Genomic DNA, 12,523 nt, shown 5'->3' on the forward strand with positions numbered 1-12,523 from the left:
TCTCTCCCTGCAGCAGCTTGGGGCCAGGTGAGAAGCACCTCTCCATGGCTGCTGCAGCTCCAGCAGGCACAGCTGAGGGAGGGGTGCATGTCCCTGGGCTGGGGTTGGTCCAGGTTTGTCTGCCCCCTGCGCTGCCCAGCCAGAGCAAGGGATGTGGCAAACTGAGCACTTTCCCCTTGCTCCCTAATGAAGGGCAACAGCCAGCAATGTTCCTGTGGGGGGCGGGAGGGGAGCTTTGCCCTCCCTAAAAGGTGCCTGGGGGTTGGGAGGCTCAGGGCGGGGACAGTCCTGCATGGGGGGATGGAGGGGCATGTCCCTAACCAGCCCCTTTCACCTGCCTGGAGTCTGTCTCTTTCCTGTATGGATTTGGGAGCGGCAATCCCATTCCAGGCACATCCCATTTTCCTGCCACAACCAAACCCTGTCCTTGCTTTGTTATGAAGCTGGGTACTGAATTTGGCGGTCCTATCTCTTACCATTTGGGTGACGTTCTAGCGCAGACAAACTCTCTCAAATATATAGTAGATGCATTATTAAATACAAGTTTTGCGTATCTTTGCCTTTCCATCTGTATTTTCCATAGCAGCTCTGCTTGGACGTGTCTCCAGAAAGTGCCATGGCTCTGATGCTGCAAAGAATAATGTATACACGTCTGGGTTTGTGAGCAGTTTTACTGAAATCCATGGAACTATTCCAGAGCAGAAAGTTAAACACATGCTGTGACATAGTGTGACGGCGTGTTGGGGGTTCCCCGTCTCCTGCACCCCGAGATGGCACAAACAGACTGCACCAGCCAGTGGAATAGAGGAAGTTTATTGCCTCTCCAGGATACAGCATAGCACAGATGTAGTCTGGTCACAGAACTGGGCTAGGATGCCTCAGGCCCCCTTGAGTTGGGGGGAGACTGGGCCCCTAAACTCCAGCTCCTCTCCCTAGGCTGTCTCCTCCATGCTCTCCCACAGTAACAACTAAATTCCCTTGCAGCCCTGCCCCCCAGTCCAGGGCAGCATTCACCTTCCTTTGTTCCTCTCCATGGGGGGTGTCTGGCCACATGGTTCGACAAGTTTGGCCTTATCTCTGCCTAGCGAGATTTTCCCTGCTGGGTCTTGCTCCAGACAGCAGGGGTCACCACAGCCCAGCAAGTACCCCCACTACGTCACAGTTCTCCCCCCTCCGAGAGCGAACTGAGCAGGGTCACTCCGCTCGTGACCTGGGGAAGTTCGGGCCCCTCGCTACGGGACAGCGCGTCGGCGATGATGTTGGCGCTCCCCTTGACGTGGATCACTTCCATGTCGTAGTCCTGCAGGAGCAGGCTCCACCGCAGCAGCTTGGCGTTCGTCCCTTTCATCTGGTGCAGCCAGGTCAGGGGGCAGTGGTCGGTGAACACCGTGAAACGCCGGCCAAACAGGTACGGCTGCAGCTTTTGCAGGGCCCACACCATGGCCAGGCATTCCCTCTCTACGGTCGCGTAGCTCCGCTCCCGGGGCAGCAGCTTCCTGCTCAGGTACACGATGGGGTGACGTTCCCCTTTCTCGTCCGCCTGCATCAGCACCGCCCCCAGCCCGGTGTCCGAGGCGTCAGTAAACACGATAAAGGGCTTGTCGAAGTCTGGGTTTACCAGCACTGGGGCCTTGGCCAGGGCTCCCTTCAGTGCACAGAGAGCCCTCTGGCACTGCTCCGTCCAGACCACCCTGTCGGGCCTCCCCTTCCTGCACAGCTCTGTGATCGGGGCAGCGATGGAGCTGAAGTTGGGCACAAACCTCCGGTAGTACCCCGCCATCCCAATGAAAGCCTGGACCTGCTTCTTGGTCTGGGGCACAGGCCAGTCCCGGATGGCCTCCACTTTGGCCGGCTCTGGCTTGAAGCAGCCGCTCCCCACCTTATGGCCCAGGTAGGACACTTCGGCCATTCCAACCTTGCACTTCCCAGCCTTTACGGTCAGCCCGGCCTCCCTCAGCCGATCCAGTACCTGGCTGACCTGGGCCACGTGGTCCTCCCAGGACTGGCTGAAGACGCAGATGTCATCGATGTACGCTAGGGCACAGTTCTCCATTCCCCGCAGCAGCTGGTCCACCAGGCGCTGGAAGGTGGCCGGCGCCCCTTTGAGGCCAAAGGGTAGGACCAGGAACTCATAGAGCCCCAGTGGCGTGATGAAAGCCGATTTCAGTCTGGCCTCCTGGTCTAGCGGCACCTGCCAGTAGCCCTTGGTGAGGTCCAGGGTGGTGAGATAGCGAGCTCCCCCCAGCTTGTCCAGGAGCTCGTCGGGCCTTGGCATCGGGTAGGCGTCGGACACCGTGATGGCGTTGAGCTTCCGGTAGTCCACGCAGAACCGGATCGACCCGTCCTTCTTGGGAACCAGCACCACGGGAGAGGCCCAGGGGCTGGAGGACGGCTGGATCACCCCCAGGGCCAACATGTCCTGGACCTCTCTCTCCAGGTCCTGGGCTGTTTTCCCTGTGACTCTGAATGGGGAGCAGCGCACCGGGGGGTGAGTGCCCGTCTGCACCCGGTGGACAGCCAGGTTGGTAAGACCCGGCTTGTTGGAGAACAGCTGCTGGTGGGAGCGCAGCACCTCCCGGATCTCGGCCTGCTGGGCCGGGGTGAGCTGGTCCGAGAGGGAAATTGACTCCAGCGAAGAGTCCTCTCCGGTCCCAGGGAACAGGCCCACCAGGGGATCCTCCCCCTGCTCCTCCCAGGGCTTACACACGGCCAGCACCAAGTTCTCCCTGTCCCAGTACGGCTTCATCATGTTAACGTGATATACCCGCTGGCCGCGCGTCCGGCCCGTCAGCTCCACCACGTAGTTCACCTCGTTCAGCTGCTTAACCACCTTGAAGGGGCCGTCCCAGGCGGCTTGCAGCTTGTTCTTCCGCACGGGGATCAGGACCATCACCTGGTCCCCGGTAGCGTAGGCGCGGGCCCGTGCATTGCGGTCGTACCAGACCTTCTGCTTCCTCTGGGCCCTGCTCAGGTTCTCTCTGGCCAGGCCCATGAGCTCGGCAAGTCTTTCCCGGAATGTCAGGACGTATTCCACGACCGGCTCACCCTCCGGGGAGACCTTCCCCTCCCACTCGTCTTTCAATAAGTCCAGGGGGCCCCTCACTCGCCTCCCATATAACAGCTCGAACGGCGAGAACCCCGTGGACTCCTGGGGCACTTCCCTGTACGCAAACAGCAGGTGGGGTAGGTACTTGTCCCAGTCCTGCGGGTGTTTGTGCATAAAGGTCCGTAGCATCTGCTTCAGAGTCCCATTGAACCTCTCCACCAACCCGTTGGTCTGGGGGTGATACGCCGAGGCCCAGGTGTGTTGCACCCCACTCTTCTCCCACAAGCACCGGAGCAGGGCCGACATGAAGTTGGATCCCTGGTCCGTGAGAACCTCCTGGGGAAACCCCACCCTGCTGAAAATGGTCAGCAGTGCGTCTGCCACCGTGTCTGCCTCGATGGAGGGCAGGGCCACGGCCTCGGGGTAGCGGGTGGCGAAGTCCACCACCACCAGGATGTATTTCTTCCCTGTCCGGGTCGCTCTGTTGAAGGGCCCCACAATATCCATCGCCACCTTCTGGAAAGGCTCCTCTATGATGGGCAGGGGTCTCAATGCAGCTTTCTTCCTGTCTTGAGCCTTCCCCACCCGCTGGCAGGAGTCGCAGGACCGGCAGTACCGCTGGACAGCTGCAAACATCCCCGGCCAATAGAAGTTTTGGAGCAGCCTCAGCCGCGTGCGCCGGATCCCCTGGTGTCCCGAGAACGGGGTGTCATGGGCCAGGTGTAGCAGCTTGCGGCGATACCTTTGGGGAACCACCAGCTGCCGCTGGAGCCCCCACTTGCCTACCGTCCCGGGGGAAAGCCATTCCCGGTACAGAAATCCCCTCTCCCACCGGAACTTCTCCTGGCAATCTCCTCCTAGGGGTTGAGCGGCACCCAGGTCAGCCCGGTCCCTCAGGGCCTGCAGGGAGGGATCCGCTCGCACCTCCGCCTGGAATTCAGCGGCTGGGGCTGGGACAGGGCCGTGGTTCCCCCCACTGCCTAGGTCCAACTCTAGGTCCGCTGGGACGGGGCCCTGGGCCCCCTGTTGGGGAACCTCCTCGAGTTCCGGGCCGCAAGCCCCTCGCTTGCTCTGGCTACGGGTGGTGACCAGCGTCCTGTGGGGTCCGTCTGGCCACTCCTCTAGGTCACTCCCCATTAGCACGTCGGTGGGCAAGTGCGGGTGCACCCCCACTTCCTTGGGGCCCTCCTTGGCCTCCCATTTCAGATGCACCCTGGCTACAGGTACCTCAAAGGGGGTGCCGCCTATGCCCCTCAGTGTCAGCTGAGTGTCGGGTAGCATACGGTCTGGGGCCACTATGTCGGGCCGGGCCAGCGTCACCTCCGCCCCCGTGTCCCAGAAACCCGTCACCTTCCTGCCATCCACCTCCAGGGGTACGAGGCAGTCCCTCCGTAGGGGCCGCCCCGCCCCCACCCGGTGCACGGATAAATCTGTCTCCCGAGGGTCGGACCTCCCAGGGGAGGTGCACTGAGCATCCTTCCCCCCTCCCCGAGCGGAGGTTTGCCGGCCAGCCCCTGCCACTGGGGCAGCCGGCCCTTCCTCCCGCCCCAGCCAGTTAACCCTGGAACGTCCCAGGTCATGGGACCTGTTCTTGCGCCTGGTGCATTGAGCCCTCTTGTGGCCTCGTTGCCCACAGCGATGGCAAGTTAGGTTCTGTGGGCCCATTCGGGTCGGGTCTGCCCGGGCCCTGGCTGGTTTTCTGGGGTATCGACGACTGGTCCTGGCCCCTGGGGCTCGCCTCGGAGGTGTCTCTCTCCGTTGCTCCGCCGAGAACCGGTCTCTGCGCGATTCTCTTTCTCTCCGGGACTCCCGTTCACCCCCGGACCGGCTCTCGGTGAACTCATCCGCCAGTCTCCCGGCCTCCTGGGGGTTCTCTGGTCTCCGGTCCTTGAGCCACAGCCTCAGTTTGGGTGGGCACGCTTCATAGAACTGCTCCATCATGACCAGCTTGAGCAGCTTCTCTGCGGTCTGGGCTCCGACTCCCGAGACCCACTTGCGGCAGTATTGCGCCAGGCGGGAGGCCAGGTCCACATAGGTCTCCCGTGGCCCTTTCTGTACCCCCCGGAACTTCTTCCTGTACATCTCGGGGGTCAGCCCGAACTTGTGCAGCAGGGCCTCCTTGACTCGGTTGTAATCCCCTGGCTGTAGGTCCTCCAGCTGACTGAGCACTCCGGCCGCCTCCTGGTTCAGTGCGGGGACGAGCTCCTGCAGCCAGTCAGCTGGGGGGACCTGTTGCAGCCCACAGGCCCTCTCAAAGGAGCTGAGGAACCCGTCTATGTCACCCACGTCCTTCAATTGGGCCACTGTGAGCCTCTCCAAGCGCCTGGCATCCCCGGGACTCTGGGGCCCATCCACTCTTGGCGCAGCCGGGGCCCCGCAGGTTCTCCGCTCTGCCATGGCCAGCTCATGCTGTCGCTGCCTCTCTCGGTCCTGGCGCTCCCTCTCTCGGTCCTGGCGGTCCTTCTCTCGGTCCTGGCGTTCCTTCTCTCTGTCCTGTACTTCCAATTCCTTCATCCGCAGCTGGATCTCCAGCCGCCGCAGCTCCGCTGGGCTGGCCCCTGCCCTAGATGGGCTACGGCTTGCAGGCCTCCTGGGAGACGCTGTCTCATCTCTCCGGTGGGTTCCAGCGCTCCTCCCCCTCTCTGAGCCTGACACACTCTCAGGGGGGGTCTGGCTGCTTCCCCTGGGGACAAGATCCTGGCCCCGTGGCTGGTCATTCTCTTCCAGCTGGGTAATCAGCTGGGCCTTGGTTGCTTTCCGCACCGGCAAGCCCCTCTCTCTGCACAGCCCCACCAGCTCTGCCTTCAAGAGTCGGGCGTAGGCCATCTGCCCGCTGGGCCCCTCGGTGCAGACTCACCAGTCTAGTGCTGCAGCGCCCCACGATTCCCAGGAACCGCTTCGCTCTGTCTCCAGCACGCCTGGCTCCAGGGCTCTTGCTTCTACAGCGCCTTGTCGCTCACCGCTGGAAGCTTCATCCACGGGGTGCAGTGCATCCCACTTCTGACACCAGTGTGACGGCGTGTTGGGGGTTCCCCGTCTCCTGCACCCCGAGATGTCACAAACAGACTGCACCAGCCAGTGGAATAGAGGAAGTTTATTGCCTCTCCAGGATACAGCATAGCACAGATGTAGTCTGGTCACAGAACTGGGCTAGGATGCCTCAGGCCCCCTTGAGTTGGGGGGAGACTGGGCCCCTAAACTCCAGCTCCTCTCCCTAGGCTGTCTCCTCCATGCTCTCCCACAGTAACAACTAAATTCCCTTGCAGCCCTGCCCCCCAGTCCAGGGCAGCATTCACCTTCCTTTGTTCCTCTCCATGGGGGGTGTCTGGCCACATGGTTCGACAAGTTTGGCCTTATCTCTGCCTAGCGAGATTTTCCCTGCTGGGTCTTGCTCCAGACAGCAGGGGTCACCACAGCCCAGCAAGTACCCCCACTACGTCACACATAGTGAGGGTATCTTGCTGGTTGCTATGCTGGGCAGTGGGTTGGGAGTGACCTACACTGGCTGCTGGCTGCAGCACGGCCCAGCAGGGCAGGGGATGAGTCATTATGCAAGGGGGCTTTGAACCTGTCTGACCAGTTATCTCCCAGGGAGCGGAACAATGGGAAGAAGGGGAGTGGAGCCCTGGCTGGGGGCAGGGCTGGAAGTGAGTTAGTTTCTGGCTGGTATCATGGAGGAAGCAGCCTAGGCAACAGGCTGGGATTTAGGGGCCCAGTCTCTCCCATATCAAGGGGGGCTGAGGCATCCTAGGCCTGCCCTGGAACCAGCTTACATTTGTGCTGTGCTGTATCCTGGAGAAGCAATAAACTCCCTCTATTCTACTGGCTGGTGGAGTCTGTCCGTGCCATTACGGGGGTGCAGGAGACGGGAAAACCCCAACGCGCCGTCACACACGCATAGGCCTTTGAGAGTTGGAGCCTACACAGGCTTGGCAGGGTGGCTCCTGCATGATTAATGTAAGTCATTTTGAAGGTGAATATCATTGGAGATGGGGCTTTCAGAAGTGCCTTAGTGAGAGGCGCCCAGGGCTGGCCCTACCATGAGGCGAACTGAGGGGGGTGGGGGCGCCACTAGGACCCAGAGTGTAGAAAATTGTGTCTGCTGCTGGTGTATGTGTATGCTCTCTGCTCTAGATGCACAGAGATGGTGGAGTGCTGTGCTGGAGGAAGGTGGGCACAAGAGACATCACAGGCAGGGGAGGGGATGGGGGCGTCATTTGAGCTCCACGCTTCAGGTGCCAAAATGTTGTGGGCTGGCCCTGGAGGCGCTCAACTCTCATTGAAAGTCACGGGGAGGGAAGGGCCTACTTCGTAATGGGCAGGTATTCCGATATCCTGCCATTCATTATTTTCTACAGGAAACTGCATTGAACTTGCAGGGGATTTGGTGAGCAGATCAATGGCACATAGAGGGCCAATAACTTGCTGTGGTGTTGATATACTGGCCTGTTCCTCATTTAGGGCTGCTCCCATTCCTGCTGTTTTCAGTGGAGCAGCTTCGGGCCCTTTGTCCAAGGGCCTCTAGGAGATCCAGAACCAAACTAACGTACAAAGCCAAATACATTCCACATCTTCCCCGCCCCCAATGGCAGTGTGCTGGCAATGGCCGCACTGTCCCGTGTCCTTGGCACACGACGGCTATGCTCTCATTCCACATCTTCCCCGCCCCCAATGGCAGTGTGCTGGCAATGGCCACACTGTCCCGTGTCCTCGGCACACGACGGCTATGCTCTCATTCCACATCTTCCCCGCCCCCAATGGCAGTGTGCTGGCAATGGCTGCACTGTCCCGTGTCCTTGGCACACGACGGCTATGCTCTCATTCCACATCTTCCCCGCCCCCAATGGCAGTGTGCTGGCAATGGCCGCACTGTCCCGTGTCCTTGGCACACGACGGCTATGCTCTCATTCCACATCTTCCCCGCCCCCAATGGCAGTGTGCTGGCAATGGCCGCACTGTCCCGTGTCCTTGGCACACGACGGCTATGCTCTCATTCCACATCTTCCCCGCCCCCAATGGCAGTGTGCTGGCAATGGCCGCACTGTCCCGTGTCCTTGGCACACGACGGCTATGCTCTCATTCCACATCTTCCCCGCCCCCAATGGCAGTGTGCTGGCAATGGCCGCACTGTCCCGTGTCCTTGGCACACGACGGCTATGCTCTCATTCCACATCTTCCCTGCCTCCAATGGCAGTGTGCTGGCAATGGCCGCACTGTCCCGTATCCTCGGCACACGACGGCTATGCTCTCATTCCACATCTTCCCCGCCCCCAATGGCAGTGTGCTGGCAATGGCCGCACTGTCCCGTGTCCTTGGCACACGACGGCTATGCTCTCATTCCACATCTTCCCCGCCTCCAATGGCAGTGTGCTGGCAATGGCCGCACTGTCCTGTGTCCTTGGCACACGACGGCTATGCTCTCATTCCACATCTCCCCCGCCTCCAATGGCAGTGTGCTGGCAATGGCCGCACTGTCCCGTGTCCTTGGCACACGACGGCTATGCTCTCATTCCACATCTCCCCCGCCTCCAATGGCAGTGTGCTGGCAATGGCCGCACTGTCCCGTGTCCTCGGCACACGACGGCTATGCTCTCATTCCACATCTTCCCCACCCCCAATGGCAGTGTGCTGGCAATGGCCGCACTGTCCCGTGTCCTTGGCACACGACGGCTATGCTCTCATTCCACATCTCCCCCGCCTCCAATGGCAGTGTGCTGGCAATGGCCGCACTGTCCCTTGTCCTCGGCACATGACGGCTATGCTCTCATTCCACATCTTCCCAGCCCCCACTGGCAGTGTGCTGGCAATGGCCGCACTGCCCCGTGTCCTTGGCACACGACGGCTATGCTCTCATTCCACATCTTGCCTGCCCCCCAATGGCAGTGTGCTGGCAATGGCCGCACTGCCCCGTGTCCTTGGCACACGACGGCTATGCTCTCATTCCACATCTTCCCCGCCCCCAATGGCAGTGTGCTGGCAATGGCCGCACTGTCCCGTGTCCTTGGCACACGACGGCTATGCTCTCATTCCACATCTCCCCCGCCTCCAATGGCAGTGTGCTGGCAATGGCCGCACTGTCCCTTGTCCTCGGCACATGAAGGCTATGCTCTCATTCCACATCTTCCCAGCCCCCAATGGCAGTGTGCTGGCAATGGCCGCACTGCCCCGTGTCCTTGGCACACGACGGCTATGCTCTCATTCCACATCTTCCCCACCCCCAATGGCAGTGTGCTGGCAATGGCCGCACTGTCCCGTGTCCTTGGCACACGACGGCTATGCTCTCATTCCACATCTCCCCCACCTCCAATGGCAGTGTGCTGGCAATGGCCGCACTGTCCCTTGTCCTCGGCACATGACGGCTATGCTCTCATTCCACATCTTCCCAGCCCCCACTGGCAGTGTGCTGGCAATGGCCGCACTGCCCCATGTCCTTGGCACACGACGGCTATGCTCTCATTCCATATCTTCCCTGCCCCCCAATGGCAGTGTGCTGGCAATGGCCGCACTGCCCCATGTCCTTGGCACACGACGGCTATGCTCTCATTCCACATCTTCCCCGCCCCCAATGGCAGTGTGCTGGCAATGGCCGCACTGTCCCGTGTCCTTGGCACACGACGGCTATGCTCTCATTCCACATCTCCCCCGCCTCCAATGGCAGTGTGCTGGCAATGGCCGCACTGTCCCTTGTCCTCGGCACATGAAGGCTATGCTCTCATTCCACATCTTCCCAGCCCCCAATGGCAGTGTGCTGGCAATGGCCGCACTGCCCCGTGTCCTTGGCACACGACGGCTATGCTCTCATTCCACATCTTCCCTGCCCCCCAATGGCAGTGTGCTGGCAATGGCCGCACTGTCCCGTGTCCTTGGCACACGACGGCTATGCTCTCATTCCACATCTTCCCTGCCCCCCAATGGCAGTGTGCTGGCAATGGCCGCTCTGCCCCGTGTCCTTGGCACACGACGGCTATGCTCTCATTCCACATCTTCCCTGCCCCCCAATGGCAGTGTGCTGGCAATGGCCGCTCTGCCCCGTGTCCTTGGCACACGACGGCTATGCTCTCATTCCACATCTTCCTCGCCCCCAATGGCAGTGTGCTGGCAATGGCCGCTCTGCCCCGTGTCCTTGGCACACGACGGCTATGCTCTCATTCCACATCTTCCCTGCCCCCCAATGGCAGTGTGCTGGCAATGGCCGCTCTGCCCCGTGTCCTTGGCACACGACGGCTATGCTCTCATTCCACATCTTCCCTGCCCCCCAATGGCAGTGTGCTGGCAATGGCCGCACTGCCCCGTGTCCTTGGCACACGACGGCTATGCTCTCATTCCACATCTTCCCTGCCCCCCAATGGCAGTGTGCTGGCAATGGCCGCACTGCCCCGTGTCCTTGGCACACGACGGCTATGCTCTCATTCCACATCTTCCCTGCCCCCCAATGGCAGTGTGCTGGCAATGGCCGCACTGTCCCGTGTCCTTGGCACACGACGGCTATGCTCTCATTCCACATCTTCCCTGCCCCCCAATGGCAGTGTGCTGGCAATGGCCGCTCTGCCCCGTGTCCTTGGCACACGACGGCTATGCTCTCATTCCACATCTTCCCTGCCCCCCAATGGCAGTGTGCTGGCAATGGCCGCTCTGCCCCGTGTCCTTGGCACACGACGGCTATGCTCTCATTCCACATCTTCCCTGCCTCCAATGGCAGTGTGCTGGCAATGGCCGAACTGTCCCGTGTCCTCGGCACACAACGGCTATGCTCTCATACGTTTGTAGGGTGAAAGAACAGGCCCAGACTCTTCACGGTGTGAACCGTCAGAGTGCCAGGATGGCAGGCTTCAAGTCCGAAGAGGTCAGAATGGTGTCTCGAGTCAAACTCCCCTTTTATCACAGGCCCTCAGCGTCTGGTGAAATGTGCTCTAATGAAATAGGGGAGAATCCAGGCAGTAAAAGCATGTCTCCAAAACTGGGTTTGGGCTGTAATTTGTACATCTTCCCCCTAACGTGCTCCTCTTCATGCATTAGGCAGAATTGGCCCACATGGAAGTTGTAACGGCAAAACTGAAACATTTCCAATTTTATCTGCTGGCCAAAATGTACCAGAAAATGATCCAAAGGCTTTATTAAAATCTGGGTAATTCCAGTCTGGAAATATTCCTAATACAGATCAGCATATAAATGGCCCTGTAATAACGGTTTACCTGTCCCTAGCTGTGGGAGCAACAGGAAACTGGCAGCAAGAGCTTTCCATGTTGCCAGAGTAATATTTGGTTTTAAACACTGTCAGGAAGACGGTGCGTACCTGGGAGAAGGGAGGAAAGGTGAGAGCCGTCAGGGGTGTCGTGACCTGGAAGTGTCTCATTGTGACGTAGTGGGGGTACCTGGCTGGTTTCTATGCTGCTGGCTCTGGGGGAACCCCCACTGGCTGCTGTGGGTACCACGACCCAGCAAAACAGGATGAGTCACTATGCAAACCAGTGGCCAGACACCCCCCATGGAGAGGAACAAAGGAAGGTGGAATGCTGCCTTGGCTGGGGGGCAGGGCTGGAAGTTAGGGAGTTGGTTGCTGGCTGTCGGAGGGCATGGAGGAGACAGCCTAGGGAGAGGAGCTGGAGTTTAGGGGCCCAGTCTCCCCCATCTCAAGGGGGCCTGAGGCATCCTAGCCCAGTTCCTGTGACCAGATTACATCTGTGCCGCGCTGTGCTGGAGGAGCAATAAACCACCCTCAATTCCACTGGCTGGTGCAGTCTGTTTGTGCCATTTCGGGGTGCAGGAGACGGGGAACCCCCAACGTGCCGTCACACTGGTGTCAGGGGTGGGATGCACTGCACCCCGTGGATGAAGCTCCCAGCGGCAAGCGACAAGGCGCAGTAGAAGCAAGAGCCCTGGAGCCAGGCGTGCTGGAGACAGAGCGAAGCGGTTCCTGGGAATCGTGGGGCGCTGCAGCACTAGACTGGTGAGTCTGCACCGAGGGGCCCAGCGGGCAGATGGCCTACGCCCGACTCTTGAAGGCAGAGCTGGTGGGGCTGTGCAGAGAGAGGGGCTTGCCTGTGCGGAAAGCAACCAAGGCCCAGCTGATTACCCAGCTGGAAGAGAATGACCAGCCACAGGGCCAGGATCTTGTCCCCAGGGGAAGCAGCCAGACCCCCCCTGAGAGTGTGTCAGGCTCAGAGAGGGGGAGGAGCGCTGGAACCCAACGGAGAGATGAGACAGCGTCTCCCGGGAGGCCTGCAAGCCGTAGCCCATCTAGGGCAGGGGCCAGCCCAGCGGAGCTGCGGCGGCTGGAGATCCAGCTGCGGATCAGGGAATTGGAAGTAGAGGACCGAGAGAAGGAGCGCCAAGATCGAGAGAGGCAGCGACAGCATGAGCTGGCCATGGCAGAGCGGAGAACCGGCGGGGCACCGGCTGCGCCAAGTGCGGATGGGCCCCAAGGTCCCAGGGCTGCCAGCCACTTGGAGAGGCTCGTGGTGGCCCAATTGAAGGACA

At 60.4% G+C, this 12,523-nt stretch overlaps 1 long non-coding RNA gene across 1 annotated transcript in view; it reads right to left on the reverse strand.

The window, feature by feature from the left end:
* Nucleotides 1–12,523, reverse strand: part of LOC142828096 (uncharacterized) — a 60,371-nt gene that overhangs the window by 15,105 nt on the left and 32,743 nt on the right. The gene's annotated exons all lie outside the window — the stretch shown is intronic.

Source organism: Pelodiscus sinensis, chromosome 3 (assembly GCF_049634645.1).
Source record: "Pelodiscus sinensis isolate JC-2024 chromosome 3, ASM4963464v1, whole genome shotgun sequence".
In the NCBI taxonomy this organism is placed as follows: Eukaryota; Metazoa; Chordata; order Testudines; family Trionychidae; genus Pelodiscus; species Pelodiscus sinensis.